The sequence below is a fragment of the Pleurodeles waltl genome, chromosome 5 (assembly GCF_031143425.1).
Source record: "Pleurodeles waltl isolate 20211129_DDA chromosome 5, aPleWal1.hap1.20221129, whole genome shotgun sequence".
In the NCBI taxonomy this organism is placed as follows: domain Eukaryota; kingdom Metazoa; phylum Chordata; class Amphibia; order Caudata; family Salamandridae; genus Pleurodeles; species Pleurodeles waltl.
Window position 1 is genome coordinate 75,652,867 of NC_090444.1, and position 16,759 is coordinate 75,669,625.

General features: G+C 49.0%; 1 long non-coding RNA gene across 1 annotated transcript in view; it reads left to right on the plus strand.

Annotated features, from left to right (window-relative positions):
- Positions 1-2,747: 2,747 nt before the first annotated feature.
- Positions 2,748-16,759, plus strand: part of LOC138297213 (uncharacterized) — a 72,028-nt gene continuing 58,016 nt past the window's right edge. The window contains exon 1 of the long non-coding RNA XR_011203936.1: positions 2,748-2,777. This is a non-coding gene — a long non-coding RNA (uncharacterized lncRNA). The remainder of the gene's footprint in view (positions 2,778-16,759) is intronic.

The following is a 16,759-nucleotide window of genomic DNA, read 5'->3' on the forward strand; positions in this document are numbered from 1 at the left end:
AAAGTATTTTTTTGGCCAAACTTTGAGCTTTGCAAAGGATTCTGGGTAACAGAACCTGGTCAGAGCCCCACAAGTCACCCCATTGTGGATTCCCCTAGATGTCTAGTTTTCAAAAATGCGCAGGTTTGGTAGGTTTCCATCAGTGCCGGCTGAGCTAGAGGCCAAAATCCACAGGTAGGCACTTTGCAAAAAACACCTCTGTTTTCTTTGGGAAAATGTGATGTGTCCATGTTGTGTTTTGGGGTATTTCCTGTCGCGGGCACTAGGCCTACCCACACAAGTGAGGTATAATTTTTATCGGGAGACTTTGGGGAACGTTGGGTGGAAGGAAATTCGTGGCTCCTCTCAGATTCCAGAACTTTCTGCCACCGAAATGTGAGGAGAAAGTGTTTTTTTAGCCAAAGTTTGAAGTTTGCAAAGGATTCTGGGTAACAAAACCTGGTGACAGCCCCACAAGTCACCCCATCTTGGATTCCCCTAGATGTCTAGTTTTCAGAAATGCACAGGTTTGGTAGGTTTACCTAGGTGCCAGCTGAGCTAAAGGCCAAAATCCACAGCTAGGCACGTTGCAAAAAAACAGCTCTGTTTTCTTTGGGAAAATGTGATGTGTCCACATTGTGTTTTGGGGCATTTCCTGTCGCGGCGCTAGGCCTACCCACACAAGTGAGGTAGCATTTTTATCGGGAGACTTGGGGGAATGCTGGGTGGAAGGAAATGTGTGTCTCCTCTCAGATTCCAGAACTTTCTGTCACTGAAATGAGAGGAAAAAGTATTTTTTGGGCCAACTTTTGAGGTTTGCAAAGGATTCTGGGTAACAGAACCTGGTCAGAGCCCCACAAGTCACCCCATCTTGGACTCCCCTAGGTGTCTAGTTTTCAAAAATGCACAGGTTTGCTAGGTTTCCCTTGGTGCCTGCTGAGCCACAGGCCAAAATCTACAGCTAGGCACCTTGCAAAAAACACATCAGATTTCAATGTGAAAATGTGATGTGTCCATGTTGCGTTTCCTGTTTCAAGCATCAGGCAAGTGAGGTACCATTTTTATTGGGAGACTTGGGGGAACACAGTATAGCAAAACAAGTGTTATTGGCCCTTGTCTTTCTCTTCATTTTTTCCTTCCAAATGTAAGACAGTGTGTGAAAAAGACGTGTAATTGAGAAATGCCCTGTAATTCACATGCTAGTATGGGCACCCCGGAATTCAGAGATGAGCAAATAACCACTGCTTCTCAACACCTTATCTTGTGCCCATTTTGGAAATCCAAAGGTTTTCTTGATACCCATTTTTCACTCTTTATTTTTCAGCAAATGAATTGCTGTATACCTGGTATAGAATGAAAACCTATTGCAAGGTGCAGCTCCTTTATTGGCTCTGGGTACCTAGAGTTCTTGATGAACCTACAAGCCCTATATATCCCCATAACCAGAAGAGTCCAGCAGATGTAACGGTATATTGCTTTAAAAAATCTGACATTGCAGGAACAAGTTACAGAGTAGAATATTGAGAAAATGTTTTGTTTTTTTCACCTCAATTTCAATATTTTTTTATTTCAGCTGTTGTTTTCTGTAGGAAACCCTTGTAGGATCTACACAAATGACCCCTTGCTGAATTCAGAGTTTTGTCTACTTTTCAGAAATGTTTAGCTGTCTGGGATCCAGCATTGGTTTAACATCCATTTCTGCCACTAAGGGGAAGGAGGCTGAAAGCACAAAAAATCATAAACATGGGGTATGTCCCAGTTAAATGACAAACTAGTGTTGAAAAATGGGGTTTTCTGATTCAAGTCTGTTTGTTCCTGAAAGCTGGGAAGCTGGTGATTTTAGCACCGCAAACACTTTGTTGATGCCATTTTCAGGGAAAAAAACACAATCCTTCTTCTGCGGCCCTTTTCCCATTTTTTTGAAAAAAACAAAATTCTCGCTCTATTTTGGCTAATTTCTTGGTCTCCTTAAGGGGAACTCAAACTCTGGGTACCTTTAGAAGCCCTAGGACGTTGGAAAAAAAGGACGCAAATTTGGCATGGATAGCTTACGTGGACAAAAAGTTATGAGGGCCTAAGTGAGAACTATTCCAAATAGCCAAAAAAAGGCCTGGCACCTGAGGGGGAAAAGGACTGGCAGCGAAGGGGTTAAAGTGCTTTCTTTTGATGGTTGCTGTTAGTACACGTATGTACTGATAAGGGGAAAATATCACCTTTCTGCAATTTACCTGTTTTTTTGTACTAGTTGGGATTTCAGGATACCGGTCATACCGCGGTCTTAAAAAGGACGTTTGGTGGCAACTCTGATCATAACACGTTAAACCGTTCAGCTAAAGCGGAGAAGCGTGACAGCCCTCAGGTAACGCAAATGAGGGGCGTTCCTCCTTAGTTTTATAGTGAGTGACAGGAATCGTCACAGCACCTTAACCGCAAAAACATCCGGTTGCTTGTCCTTCTTTAGTTTCTCGCTTTCGGCGGTAGCAGTTCCACGCACAAGCATGGCCGGTGTTCTGTCTTTAGCCGCTCCCCGTCCGAATCGGGTCGGCTCTGTTATGTGCGCATGCGCACAACTGTGCGCATGCGCACCGGCGATTTTGTCAATTTCGCCGTCTGGAACTGCTCCCCTCAACGGGCACTTCTGTAGCGCATGCGCGCTTTGAATTTTATTGAAGATGACGCACATGCGCATGCGCGTTTTTCATTCTAACGGTCGGCATTGGCAGGGGCACAATAGATTGCGGTCGGAGCAGCAGTACCGCGTTATAGACTCGTCGGAGCGGCGCTACCCCTTCTCTAAGGTCAGTACTCGTGCCGATTATATATTCTATATATATAATCTCGGCTTTCTTCTTTCACTGACTTTCTTTTGTGTCACTGCCCTTCTACTAGTTACCTGTTCCCGAGCTGCGTCGCGGCACCGCATTGGGCCGTTAGAAGCAGCTCGGGACGCCGCACGCATTTTGTGAGCACTAAATAAATGGCAGTTAGCGCGATTACCATTATGAAATGCGAGCCTCTGTTTAGGTGGGGCCAGGCGCGCAGGCATGAATGTTACTGTTATTAGGGTGACCACCTGTCGGTAATTTCCACGGACTGCCTGTAATTTGGCCTTGCCGCCCATTGTCCGCAATGAAAGAGTTAAGGGATGGTATTTGTCCGTAATTTTAGCCTTTCACCAAAAGGACAACGGAGGCAGGGCCAAATTACAGGCAGATTAGTTTCCCCAACTGGACTGAAAGGCAGGGGGTCTCCTGTGCTCAGAGGCAGGGAGGGGCAGATAGATAAAAAACTGCCTTCTTGCCAGGGGGTCTCCTTCCCTGAAGAAATGCAAACGTGGGCAACTGGTAAATCTGCGAACATAAAGGGGCTTGAAAACCTGCATTGACTTTAACCAAAGGAGTCACTTGAAGTTTTCTAATAGCAAAGATATTTTCTTTCAGAGAGATACTGTAATGGTGTTCCAAGGTAAGCTGTGGAGTGTGTGGTTTTATTAGACTGTTATAAATAATGTTAGTACTAGGTATAAACTATATATTAATCAAATCTGTATTTGAAAAACACTTTTTTTTAAATTTAACTGGAATGTATTTGCACATTTTGTAGCAGCCTATATTATGATGTAATTGTATTTATATAACGTTTACTACCCCGACGAGGCATCAGTTGCATGTTTAAAACAAGGACTTACACATTCACAGTTCTTTCAGGGACCTCCTACCTCATAGTACTAACAGGCATTGGCAAAGCCAATAGGTCTTGTCTACGCAAGAGTTATTGGCTTTGGCAATGTGTTTTGACCAGAGTGGCTGCTGTTTAGCATGGCTATAAGTTAGTGGCATAGTGGCGTGAAGTTCATTTAGAGTACAGTGCAGTGGGGTACTGTGCAGTTGTTTAGAGTGCATTTGCGTAGAGTGCAGTGGCATGGGACAAAGTAGAGTGGCATACAATAGAGTGGCAGAGTGCAGTAGTGTAGAGTGGTGCAGTCGCATAGAGTGCAGAGTAGACTTGCATGGCAGAGAGTGCAGTGGCGTAGTGTTGAGTGGTGCAGTGCAGAGTTGATTATAGTGCTGTAGAGTGCAGTTGCGTAGAGTGGATTGATGTAGAGTGGCATAGAGTGCAGTAGCGTAGAATGCAGTAGTACAGAGTAAATTGCTGTACAGTGGCGGAGAGTGCAATGTTGCAGAGTAGAAGGTAGTGGTGTACAGTGTAGTTTAGAGTGCAGTGGCATGTGGTAGAGTAGCATAGAGTGGAGTAGAGTGGCATACAATAGAGTGGCAGAGAGTGCAGTAATGCAGAGTGGTGCAGTGTCATAGAGTGCAGAGTAGACTCATGTTGCAGAGTGCAGTGGCGTAGAGTGGTGCAGTGCAGAGTATAGTGCCTAGAGTGCAGTGGCATAGGGTGCAGTGATGCAGTGTAGTGGCATAGAGTGCAGTAGTAAAGAATAGTGTGGTGTAGAGTGCAGTTTTGTAGTGTCAGTGGAGTGATGTGGAGTGGCATAGAGTACAGTGGTGCAGAGTAAAGGGCAGCGGCATACAGTGCAGTTGTTTAGAGTGCACTGGCGTAGAGTACAGTGGCATGGGGCAGAGCAGTGTCATAGAATACAGTGGAATAGAGTGTATTGGTGCAGAATGTATTAGTACAGAGTAGAGTGGTGTAGAGTATGGTGGCGACCAGTGCAGTGTTTCTCAAGGATTCCAAAATTAAATGGCAATTTTTCAGAGGATTTATACGATCTTGTATTGTCTGACATCTGCCCCATTACTGTTTCTTTCATGGAAAGAAGAGTGACCTTCATTTGTATTACGGACATTTGAGATAAGTAGGTGAGGTACTGGTTAGTTGAGGTACATCATCATACTTAGTATAACTCACATATAGTATAGCTCCCCTGTTAATATAGTTGATGTACAGTTAGCAGCTGAACTTAATTGTGTATGGGCAGTCAATTTCTTCTTTCAGTTAATTGGTTAGTCCAGTCTACTGGTATATTGTACGAGCATCTATCCTATCTGCTTAGTTTATATTTTTTTCTGCAGGACACATTGTTACAGTGGTTCAAAAATGAGAATCAAATACAATATCTGTATGTATTTTGCGTTTTGCTTATTGTCAAATGTCCTTCTCTTAAGGTTCACCCCCAAATGTTGGCCTTCCTTCTGTTTCTCAGACTTTTTCTTGTTGTCGGGCCTCTGAGCACTTTACCACTACTAACCAGTGCTGAAGTGCATGCGCTCTTGCCTTAAAATATGGTGATGTATGCTTAACACAGTTGGCATATTTCATTTACTTATGAGTCCCTAATAAATTGTACTTACCTATGCCCTGGATTTTTAAATTAAAGGCTACTAGTGCGCCCACAGTAATGATTGCGCATCCCAATTAAGTAGTACGTCAACATACTTGCTTGTCATTCCAGAGTCTGTGTGTGCACTTCTAAACTTCCATTTTGATCTGTCAAGTTAAATCTTTCCAGGTTCAAACCTTTATTTTTAAAACATATGTAACCCCTTTAGTGGGCCTGGGACAGATCAAAGGACAGGGGCAAGTTGGACGTGTATTTTTAATTTTAACCTGTTGTGGTAATACAAAACCTATTACACTTGTCTTTCACCACTGCAAGGCCTAACTTTCACTTAAGCTAACATCAGGGTTACCTTGAAGCAGCCTGTCTAATTTCGTATTGAATAAAACAAAATTTGGACTTTGGTGTCTATGGACTCGCAATTCAAAATCACAACTTATGGTCAAGTCTAACATTAATTTGTGTGGCTGAATTATTTTCTTAATTATTTACTGCCTACTGGCATGTCTACATGTTTGGGTGGGTGACGCATCATCTCTTGTGCATTCCCTCCAGACAGGCACACGCCAAGGAAGCTCAGGTGTGACTGGATCATAAATATCCTGATGGCCCACCCTTGGCAGGATGAAATGGTGCAGCTGGCACATCTAAATCGGCTGGCTATTCTTCCCACACATGGATGCATAATCTCCCTTAGCGAGTCTGCAACTAGTCACTGTACTTCCTGTCCTATTTGCACTTTCTTCAAAGGCCTCTTTTTTAAGTCTCCCCCATTTCAGAGGCACCGCTGGGCATAATAATTGGACCTTTTTTTCCCTTTCACTTGCTGCTTTTCTGTCCTTTTCTCTTTTTCTCCCTCTTGTGTTTACCCCGCACTGCTGGTGTCCCAGCATCCCCACCTGCCCCATGCAAAGCGCTTCTCCCACCTCCTTATCGCTGGACCACTGCCTCCATACCTCTCTTCCTTAACGACGGCCACCACGCTAGTGCGCCACAGGGAAGCCTGTTTGTGCATGGACGCCACCGAGCACCAGGGACCCTGGTTCTCACCCCTTCTGCTGGTTTAACGCAAGCACTCTACGTGCCCTCAACCCCATAAGATCATCAGCATGCCACCAAGCAGACCACATGTACAAACATGGATCATTTTCTTGCTGCGCCTGCTCCAGCATACTCCCAAGTACCACCCCATGATTCCTCACTGCTCCTTAACACATGCTCCCTCGTCAAGCATGCACTACAAGTCTGAGACCTCGACTCAACAGCTCTGGACGTCACCATCTCGCTATGAGTTGGATCACCCCTGCAGCTACCACGGACATTGCCACGGCCATTACGCACAACTACAAAATCATACACAAGGACAGAGCCAACCTTCCTGGAGGTGTCATTGCCATAATCTACTAGAACAACCTCCGCCTTTCATCATCTAGTCGCATTCTGTCAACGCATGAGCATCTACATTTCCACATCCTGACCAACCGAAACACCTTCCTACGTGGCACCCTCATCTACAGGCCACCTGCACCTCAACCCCAGTCTTTACAAGACATTGTCAACCTCATTGCCCCTCCAAGCACTCACTTCCTCCTGTTACATCCCACTCTGTGATCTCGATTTACAGCTTGATACCCTAAATGACCCCCAATACATCAAACATCCTGTACGACCCCACAATTCTCGGCATCAAACAACTAGTCATCGTCCCTACCCACAAACCCCTTCACATCCTCTACGCCATTCTCTCAGCAGGGGACAACCTCACCTTCATCCACACCTCCAAACACTGTTGGCTTGACCAAGTGCATCTACTTAACCTACTCAAACACTGCACGCCACCACATTCCCTAACCCCCTGGCAAACATTGGGGTATAGTCACGGAAGCACAGATCACCAAACGCTGTCAACCACTGCAATGAATCCGCAGGCAAACTAAAGCGCTGACTCTGAATGTGCAGCCAATGTAGCCCCCCTAAGGAAATTGGCATGGAATCTACATAGCAAAACTCCCAAGTGGTTTACGCAAGACCTACATCAATCCAAGCGCGCCTGCAGACGATTGTAATGCAAATGGAGCCTCCGCAAATCCACCAAACCGCACCGCCTGCAAAAATACTGACGCAACGTACCACCAGAACATACGAGCCACCCAAAAAGATGCATTTCAAGCATGCCTCAACACCAGCACTCGCAATATCAAAGAGCTCTTCATCCTTGTCAAAAAGTTCACGAACCGCAGGGCAGAAACCTCATCCATCCCTCCCTCCCAAGACCTCCACAACGATCTTCCCCACCTTCTTTCACTGTAAGATCTGGGACATCTACAAAGGCTTCAGCATACAGAGCCCGTCTTCACCGCTCAGCACCATGGACCTTGCTCCCCCCCCAGATACGAACTGCCGAACCACCATTACTGTAGAGGACACCCAAAGAATAATGAACTCCATCCACTTGGGAGCACCCTCCGATCCATGCCCTCATCACATCCTCAAGCTTGTCATTCCCATCATTTCACCAGAGCTTTTCTGAACCATCAACCTATCGTTTAAGACTGCCAAATTCCCCTCAGACTATAAACACGCAGAAATCCGCCCGCTACTCAAGAAACCCAAAGCCGACCCTAGGGAGCTGAAGAATTACTGACCCATGTCTCTGCTCACTTTCCCAGCCAAGGTAACGGAAAAAACCATCAACTAGGAACTCGTAGAGTTCCTCGAGAGACACCGTATCCTAGAACTTTCCCATTTCCGATCTGGAAGCAATCACAGCACCGAAACTGCACTTTTGGCCACCACCAACAACATACGCATCATACTGCACAGCGTAGGCACTGCCGCACTCAACCTTCTAGACCTCTCTACTGCATTTTAGACAGTCTCCCACTTCAGCCTCTGTGACAGGCTGCTCGACGCTGGCATCGGAGACAAAGCCCTGAGCTGGATCTGGTTCTTCCTCACCAGAAGAACACAGAGGGTCAGACTACCGCCATTCACATCAGAACTTAGACACTTGCTGCAGAGTAGCCCAAGGATCCACACACTGCCAGAAGCTTTTTAACCTCTACATGGCTCGCTCGCTAAGATCATCAAACACGAGGTAAAGATAGTCTCCTACGACAATGACACCCAACTGATCCTCTCCATGTCGGACGACTCTGCTCAAGCCAAGATGCATTTTCCCAATGGGAGGAGAGCAGTCTGCCCTTGGATGGACGTCAGCTGCCTCAAGCTCAACTCAGACAAGAAATGCTTGTGATTGCCTACACCCCATTCTGCCTGGAACGACTCCTGGTGGCCCCCCCCACTCATGTTAATGCCCCCACCCACATTAACCAATTGCATAACCTGGCCTTTACCCTTGGCTTCCCTATCAATAACACAACAAATTAACGCTGTCTCCTCAACAAGCTTACACACCCTCTGTAGGAAAATGCCTCCTTTTTGCAGTCCACAACCCCCACCTACCCCAAACACTTTTTTCCTGCTATTGATGCTGACTCTACTGAGTACTGACGTGTGTTGAGATCCTGCTAACCAGGCCCCACCACCAGTGTTCTTTCAGTTAAAATGTACCATTATTTCCACAATTGGGACACCCCTCGCACACAGATAAGTCCCTGGTACCGACCTCCAGGACCAAGAGCCCCCTTCAGTGACACCATTTCCGACCTCGCAAGCACCTACGCCCTCGCCTCAACGGACTACATCCTCCTGGGAGATCTCAACTTCCACCTGGAGAACAACAACGACGCCAACACTGCATCACTGACCACCAACCTCTCCAACCTCGGACTCAGACAACTGGTCAACACACCCACCCACATCGCCGGTCACACCCTAGACCCACTCTTCACTGCAAGCAACCACATCTCATTCAGCCACACCTCCGAACTCCACTGGACAGACCACCACTGCGTCCACTTCACATTCAAGAAAAACACCGAACACCACCGCACCCCACTACCGGCACACCGCCGCTGGGGAAAAGTCTCCGAAGACCAACTAACCAGCACCCTCGCCAAGAACCCACCGTCCGACCCGGACTCCGCCGCCATCAACCTCCAACAGTGATTCCTCAACTGCGCCAACACCCTCGCACCACTCAAGAGGCCCACCGTCAACCAAGAAAAGAAAAAAGCAGCCTGGTTCACAGACGAACTGATCACCTCCAAACGCACCTGCCAGAAACTCAAGAAAAAATGGCTTCTCGAGCGCACACCCGACAGCCTCGCAACCCACAAGGAAGCCACCCGCAAGCACCACCAACTTATCCGACTCGCCAAATGCTCCCACTTCACAGAAAGCCTAAACAACAACGCACACGACAGCAAGGAACTCTTCTGCATCGTGAAGGAGCTCTCCAACGCCAACGTCAACGACGTCCCACCATCCCAGAAACTCTGCGACGCACTCTCCACCTTTTTCTACCAGAAAATCGCCGCCATCCACGACAGCCTCAACACCACACCTCCGCCAGACCCCACCCCCGACAACTCCTCCCACGCCGACCGCCTCACCACCTGGACCCACGTAGATGACGCCGAAACCCAAAAGACCATGAACTCCATCCACTCAGGATCCCCCTCAGACCCCTGCCCACACCACGTCTACAACAAAGCCGACTCCACCATCGCCCGCCAACTTCGTAAGATCATCAACCTATCCTTCGACACCGCAACCTTTCCGGACAGCTGGAAGCACGCCGATATCCAAGCCCTCCTCAAGAAACCCAAGGCCGACCTCAACGACCTCAAAAACTTCCGCCCGATCTCCCTTCTCCCCTTCCCAGCGAAGGTCATCGAGAAGATCGTCAACGCACAGCTCACCCACTACCTCGAAGACAACTCCACCCTAGACCCCTCCCAATCCGGATTCAGACGCAATCACAGCACCGAGACTGCACTCCTTGCCGCCACAGACGACATCAGACAGCAAATGGACAACGGCGAAACTTCAGCCCTCATCCTCCTAGACCTATCCGCCGCCTTCGATACGGTCTGTCACCGCACCCTACTAACTCGTCTCCACGAAGCCGGAATTCAAGACAAAGCCCTCAACTGGATCTCCTCTTTTCTCTCCGGCAGAACCCAGAGAGTCCGACTCTCACCCTTCCGCTCCGAAGCCACCAACCTCATCTGCGGCGTCCCCCAAGGCTCCTCGCTAAGCCCAACGCTGTTCAACGTATACATGGCACCCCTCGCACAGCTGGCCCGTCAGCATAACCTCAGCATCCTCTCCTACGCCGACGACACCCAGCTCATCCTCTCCCTTACTAAAGATCCACACACCGCCAAAGCCAACCTCCACTAGGGACTGAAATCCATCGCCGAATGGATGAGAAACAGCCGCCTGAAATTAAACTCCGATAAGACGGAAGTCCTCATCCTTGGACGCTCCCCCTCGGCCTGGGACGACTCCTGGTGGCCCACCGCACTGGGTCCCCCACCTACTCCTGCCAACCACACACGCAACCTCGGCTTCATCCTCTACTCCGCTCTCACCATGTCCAAACAGGTCAACGCAGTCTCCTCCTCCTGCTTCAATACCCTCCGCATGCTCCGCAGAATCTACAAGTGGATCCCAACGGAAACCAGAAAAACGGTGACCCAGGCCCTTGTCAGTAGCAGACTTGACTACGGCAACACTCTACACAGGCATCCCAGCAAAAGACATCAAACGACTCCAACGCATCCAGAACGCATCCGCCTGCTTGATCCTCGACATACCCCGCCGATGCCACATCTCCCACCACCTGAAGGACCTCCACTGGCTCCCCGTGGACAAGAGGATCACCTTTAAACTCCTCACCCACGTGCACAAAGCACTACATGACGCCGGACCCGCCTACCTGAACAACAGACTCAACTTCTACGTCCCCTCCCGCCAACTCCGCTCTGCCAACCTCTCCCTCGCCATCGCTCCCCGAATTCAACGCAAGACCTCCGGCGGCAGATCCTTCTCCTACCTCGCCGCCAAGACCTGGAACTCACTCCTGACCTCCCTGCTCCAGACCCAGGACCTCCTCACCTTCAGGAGACTCCTCAAGACATGGCTCTTCGACCAATAGCAGCTGCCCCCCCCTCAGCGCCTTGAAACCCTAACGGGTACATAGCGCGCTTTATAAATTTAATGATTGATTAATGATTGATTGATTGATTGGCAAAAGGTACCAGTGGTACCAAGGGCCCTGTGACCAGGGAAGGTCCCTAAGGGCTGCAGCATGTGTTGTGCCAACCTAAGGGACCCCTCACCTAACACAGGCACACTGCCATTGCAGTTGGTGTGTGTTGGTGGGGATAAAAAGGCAAAGTCGACATGGCATCCCCTTCAGGATGGCATGCACACCAAATACTGCCTTGGCATACGTAAGTCACCCCTCTAGCAGGCCTTAATGCACCCTGCCTTAGGGCTTTATTCCACAGATGAGGGCATAGCTGCATGAGCAATATGCCCCTACAGTGTCAAAGTCCATTCTTAGACATTGTAAATATAGTGTGTCCATATTAAGAACATGGTCTGTGGGTTTGTCAAAACGAACTCCACAGCTCCATAATAGCTACACTGAGCACTGTGAAGTTTGATATCAAACTTCTCCAAATAAGAAACCCACACTGAGGCCAGTGCTGGATTTATTACAAAATGCACTCAGAGGGAATCTTAGAAATGCCCCCTGTATTTTACCCAATCCTTCAATGCAAGACTGACTGGTCTGTGCCAGCCTTCCACAGAGGGACTAGTTTCTGACCTCCTGGTGTGAGAGCCTTTGTGCTCTCTGAGGCCAGAAACCAAGCCTGCACTGGGTGGAGGTGCTTCACACCTCCCCCTGCAGGAACTGTAACACCTAGCAGTGAGCCACAAAGGCTCAGGCTTCGTGTTACACTGCCACAGGGCACTCTGGCTAGTGGAGATGCCCGCCCCCTGGACACAGCCCCAACTTTGGGCGGAAAGTCCGGCGGAGATAATGAGAAAAACAAGGATGTGTCACCCCCTCAGCCAGTTCCACCCCTAAGTTGACCAGAGCTGTAGTGACCCCCTCCCCCTCCTTGGAAAATCCTCCATCTTGTTTTGGAGGATTTACCCAATAAGGATAGGGATGTGCCCCCCTCCCCAAAGAGAGGCACAAGGAGGGTGTAGCCATCCTCAAGGTCAGTAGCCATTGGCTACTGCCCTCCAGCCCTAACACCCTCCTACACTCAGTATTTATGGGTGACCTTGAACCCAGGATTTCAGATTTGCTGAAAACCTAAAGGACTGCTGACCTCAAAACACCCGTGGAGAAGATGGAGACAACAACTGACTTGGCCCCAGCCCTACCTGCCTGTCTCCAGACTCAAAGAACCTGCAACAGCGACGCATCCTGCGGGACCAGCGACCTCTGCCGACTCGGGGGACTGCCCTTCAACCCAAAGGACCAAAAAACTCTAGTGGATATGGGCTCTGTCAAACAACAAGGAAGAAACCATCTTTAAAGGGACACCCACCTCACTCCTGTAGCGTGAGTCCCCACCACTCTGCACCAACGCCCCAGCTTGTGTCCAGAGAAACCAACACTGCAGCGTGGACCCCCAGGTGACTCCAACGACGTGGCCACCCTGAGACAATCTCCCTGCATCCCCACGGTGAAGCCTGCAGAGAGAATCCAGAGGCTCCCCCTCACCGCAACTTCCTGGTAACAGAGACCCCAACGCCTGGAAGAAGCACTGCCCCTGCAGCCCCCAGGCCCAAGAGGAACCAACTACCGGTCCAGAAGTGACCAGCAGGCGTCCCTCATCCTAGCCCAGTCGGTGGCTGGCCCAAGAAGAACCCCATGCCCTGCCTGCATCACCAGAGTGACCACTGGGTCCCTCCATTGATTTCTATTCAAAACCTGACACCTACTTTGCACACTGCATCTGGCTGGCCCTGTGCGCCTGTTTGGGACACCCCCCAACCCAGTGCTCTACAAAACTCCCCGGGTCTGCTCCCAGAGGACGCAGGTAGTTACCTGCTAGCAGAGTGGAACCGGAGCACCCCTTTTCTCCATAAGCGCCTATGCTACTTTGACCTCTGCACTTGACCGGCCCTGTGTTGCTGGTGCTGGGTGTTTGTGGTTGACTTGAACCCCCAACAGTAGGCTGTCTATGCCCTGGAGACTGAACTTGTAAGTGCTTTACTTACCTGCTAAATTAACTTCTACTTACCTCCTACAGGAACTGTTGAATTTTGCAGTGTCCTCTTTTAAAATAGGTTATTTGCATATTTGCCAGAACTGTGTACCTTACTGTTTTCATTCCAAGTTCTATATTTGCTTATGCCAAGTACCTTACAATTTATGTACTTACTTGAATTCAGAATCTTGTGGTTCTAAAGTAAATTAAGAGAAGAATATTTTTCTATATAAAAAACCTATTGGTCTCGGGTTAAGTCATTGAGTGTGTGTTCATATTTACTGCCCGTGTGTGTACAACAAATGTTCCATTTAATACTTGTCTTTTAATTAAACATCACACGCAAGATAGAACATAGTGTGGCAAAATAATAGTCTTTCTTAGAATTGTAGTCTACAACTGTTTGTGTGGGCTCTTTGTCTCTTAACCACTATTATTCCTCAGTCTAGTTTGGTGACATACAGCCTGCTAGTCAATATGAGTCTTTAAAGTCACAACATAATCTGGCTGAGGTCTCTGCGTTTTTGTGCCCTCTGTTATAAGGTTTCAGTTTTAGACACCCACAGGCTCTGCACCAGAAAGTTCAAGCTTGTACACACCATGGAAGATCCACAGGCAGCTATCAAAATGTTCTGCGCTTGTGTGACTAACGCCGCAACATTTGGTGCTGGCAAGGAAGAGCAGGCTATTTGGGATCGGCTCTGGATGTGGATCTTCGCAGACTTGACGGTAAAGTGCCTTTGGCTTGGTATTTTTTATTTTTTCAGTGCCAAGGTTTGTGCTGACTAACAGAAATGGGAGGGAGTCATTGGGAGGAATGGAGATGGCAAAAGCAACAGCAGTGGTCATCTACGTTTAGAAACCTGCGAAGCTCATGACCTGTTGCTATGTTCATTCAGTGTCTGATGGAGAGCTAATCTTCCTTGCTCCAGCGGGTGTTTCCATCTCTCTTCTGCACAAGCGCAGAGTAGGTTGTCCTACCTCCAGAGATAGGTTGTGGTTCTTTTTCTTTTTCATTTCTTTGTGCACAAAAAAACCTAAAAGGTCCTTTTTTTTTTGTGGTCAGTCAACAGCTACCTCCACAAAGACCATTTCTAAATGCACACCCTGGCTGAGGTGTTGTCAGTGCTCAAACAGGATACTTTATAGTAGTGCTGGACCTTCACAATGCTTATTCACACACCCGCATCCTGAATTTTTCACACATGTTAACTGTGTTTCAAAGTGAGCAAGTAGCTTTTTAAGTTTACTGTGATCCTCTTTCGTGTATTCACAAAACTGATGATGGTGGTGTCAGCTCATTGGCGTGGAACTATCGTCATTTTTTAGCACAAACAAAGGTTATCTTTCAGTGTTTCCAGCCTGTTTGCGGGTGCCTGACCGATCTTCCATGTTAGTCACCAGCTGTCGATAGTATTTCAAGCAGCTTGTTTCACTAGCAGCCTAAACATGTTTTTTTAGAGCACACTGAAATCTTACATTTGTTTTGGGAGATTTTCTCGTGAACTCCATTTGAGCCTAATCACTATGGCCCTCATTACAACATTGGCGGTAACACCAAAGGTCAGTGATAAACTTGCGATAACACACCGCCGCGCTCAAAATACACTCTCTTACAAAACACAACCACATTGGACAATTCCAAATACACGCGCCTTATACACATACACACACCACTCCCACATCACCCACAAACCCTTACTACGTAAAATATTGACGAAGGCCAGAGAGACAGCACAGCAAAGATGACAACACCATACAGAGGCACAAAACACCATCACACACACATCCACGCACAAAACACCACACACCCCTAAACATCACCTCAGACATCACCCACACCACCCCATGTTCACCGCAAAGACACCCCAGGTTTTCTGAGGAGGAGCTCAGGGTCATGGTGGATGAAATCATCCGGGTAGAGCCACAGCTATTCGGATCACAAGTGCAGCACACCACCATAGCTAGGAAGATGGAGCTATGGCGCAGAATCGTGGACAGGGTCAGCGCAGTGGGACAGCACCCAAAAACACAGGATAACATCAGTAAGAGGTGGAACGGCCCACGGGGAAGGTGTGTTCCATGGTCTCAAGACACCACATCGCGGTTCAGAGGACTGGTGGCGGACCCCCACCTCCTCCCCCACAACTAACATGGGAGGAGCAGGTCTTGGCTATACTGCATCCTGAGGGCCTCACAGGAGTAGCTGGAGGAATTGGTAAGTCAAAGCTTTCACTATTTCATCCCCCACCCTACTTGCATGCAATCACATACCCTCACCCTCACCCCCCATCACTCCAACTCCTCACAGATGTCCCACTATCACAAACCACACATCCCAACACCAGGCCCTGCATGCAACAACAAAGCATGGGTACCCATCATAAATGCATGTCCACTGCACATACCCACACAGACCCCTAAACATCAAGCACACAAGCTCCTACACAGGAATGCAACCACTGGGGTACAGGGTCACCCACCCATTGCACACCATGGAACACACAGATAAACTATGCCTTTAAACCCCCTGCAGGACCCCTAACCAACGTCACCGGACAGGATGTTCCAGACATGTCCACTCCACCCACAGAAGAGGCCCACATTGATGACAGCAGCTCTGTCCAACTGGATCTAGATGACCAGCCCGGCCCATCTGGGACCTCAGGACAGTCGGTTCCCCTCACACTGGCAGAAGCCACAACAGAGCCTCCCCCCTCTGGAAACACCAGCACCCACCGGGCCCATACCTCTGTCCCCATGACACGTCAAGCAGCAGTGTGTCCACCACTTCAGGGAACTCAGGCTAACCCACCACCCCAAGAACAGCAGGGACTTGGGGGCATTGGCAGTGGGCACACGGTTCAGGGGACAGAGGCCCAGGAACACAGGGGAACTGGGAGGGCTGCTGGGCGACAGGGGGAGGACAGGCCTAGGGAACCCACTCTCCATGAGGCCCTCCAACATCATGGGAACCTACCACTATTCCCAGGAGACGATGGCAACAGTACTGTCCAAGTTTCAGGAGATCCAGCGGCTGCAGGAGGAACAGTATTTGGGGTTCAGGGAGGAATTCGGATCCATCAATACCACCCTGGGCACCATTGTAGGGGTGCTGAAGGAACTCGTGAACACCAGGAGGGACACTGTGGCACAACAAGGGGCCCCTGACACTAGCCTGGACGATGAACTGCCCACCGCCGGCGCTAGTAGACAGGAGGCACCGCCACAGGACCTCGACACCAGCACCCCACCCCCTGCAGATGGAGAACCACCCCGCAAGCGGTCCCTGAGATCTAGGACAAAGACAGAGCACGATGCCAAGACCCCC